The sequence below is a fragment of the Mustelus asterias genome, unplaced genomic scaffold (genome assembly GCF_964213995.1).
Source record: "Mustelus asterias unplaced genomic scaffold, sMusAst1.hap1.1 HAP1_SCAFFOLD_609, whole genome shotgun sequence".
In the NCBI taxonomy this organism is placed as follows: domain Eukaryota; kingdom Metazoa; phylum Chordata; class Chondrichthyes; order Carcharhiniformes; family Triakidae; genus Mustelus; species Mustelus asterias.
In genome coordinates this window covers 28536-30554 of record NW_027590559.1, presented here as the reverse complement: position 1 = coordinate 30554, position 2019 = coordinate 28536, and positions in this window count along the sequence as shown.

Genomic DNA, 2019 nt, shown 5'->3' with positions numbered 1-2019 from the left:
CATCATGAGTTATTTCGGAACATACTTCATGTACTATGTCTGGCGATAAAATGGTGAATGCAACAGCGGAGTTTCCTGCTGCAAAATTCGATCCCTGTCAATATTGATCAATATTTACACTTCAGCAGCCGGTTCCCGAAAGCAGACGTGGGAGTTACTGAACGTGTCTGAGGCTCACAAAGAGCAGCGGCTGCAGTAGCTATGAGCCGCCAGCAGATGGTGGTATCACTTTAATCACAAGAGACGGCAGAGTCCTGAGTCGATTGAATCCTGTTGTTCACTGCACTCAAAGCATGCTGGGGTCGAGGGCTCCGGCACTCGACCTTGATCGTTCATCACCAAAACATTACATACAATTTTCACTGCCTTTCTGACATAGAACCAGGGCATTCGGTGAAATTACTCTGCTGGTGTGTCTGTTCTGCAGATGTCCCAGTCCACCTTAATAGAAAAACAAAATACTGCGGAGGCTGGAAAACAGAAAATACCACCTTAGTTCATTAAAGCTTGGCAGCATATCCTGTTCATCTCTCCCTCATGCATTGATTTATTGAACCTCACCATTTTCTTTGTTAGGAAATGGCTCCTGAATTTGTTGGGGGGGTTTATTGTGATTGTTTTTGTTTTCATTCACACTTGCAGTCTCCTCCATGAGTGAAAACATCTTCTCTGCTCCAATTAAAAACTTACATCATTTTAAAAGTCCTTCTCAGCTCACTCCTTAATTTTTTTAATTTTCTATCGAGAAGAAGCATCAAACTGCCCGCTCGCTCCTGCTATTATTAGATAACACAAAAATGCTGAAACATTTGGACACAGTGAGACCTCAACCCCTGGACGAAACGTATTTAACAAATAAATAATTGATCAGTTGTCTGCATTCCTGAAATGAACATTTATTGCCATCTCCTGGTTGCCCTCTGAGAAAGTAATAAGATTAAGAATACATTCTCTGGACTAGAGTCAGAACATAGATTATAGTCCAGAGTTCTGGGCTCAGTCTCTGACCAAACAGAGAGATCCCCGGGTGTGGATTAACTCAACACCGGTTAGCAACAAAAATACTTCGTATCTCTCACCTGCAATGTATAAAAGCATTTTTTCAAGTAAAACGTTTTATATCTGAGCACGTGGGAAGTTTACCCACACCTACCTATCTACAGATAATGGATCTCCACTCTGGGATCCAGGTACAATTTGTCAGACCAGCTCACTGACAGTGTAAGATTTCATTCTCTGATGATAACCTTTCACAGGGGAGGTATCAACTGGGCCAGAGCAGTGTGACTAGTGCATGAAAATTGCTGGGTCTCGAACCTGAGGACGATGGATCCTTCAAGTCAGCAGCTCAGTGGAGTCTTCAGCAAGGAAACAGTTTCTCCCCCGATCTCAGCTCAGGACTCGGTGAAAGCTGCTCCCACAATCTCAAATAGGATAAAGTGAGAGTTATTCTCACAGTGGTAGACCTGTCTGAGTTTCACCTCCTAAACTATGTCTAGAAGTGAATAATCTTTTTTGACTGAATTGTCTGATAACACCCAGTTCCCACTGAGTCTGAGTTAACTTCAACCCTGAATTCAAATCCCCACAAGCTCCAGTGTGAATGAATTGGGACTTCCTGGTCAAATCTGGAGAGAACAAGTCCGTTAGCAAATCATCCGCTGGTAATGTTTATTTAGCTCAATAAAATAATTATCATAATTTTAGCAAGGAGCATACACATAACCAATAAAAATAGTTGTAGTCAGGGTCACTCAGAAATATTAATCAGATACAATTAATAGACAGGTAGGTAGCACAATGAATCAGAGAGGGTGTCAGCTAGAATTCGTGATAAGGAATAAGTGAGTGCCAGTGGCTGCATTTCTGGTGTACGTGAAAACCTATAAAAATAATTTATTTTCTTCCTAACACCTGTTCCTTCCACTATATAATGTATCAATTTCTGATCACTCTTTCGTGATGAATTTGACATTTCTGAGTTGTGATTTTTTAAAGATTAAACCGTAGAGTCTTATC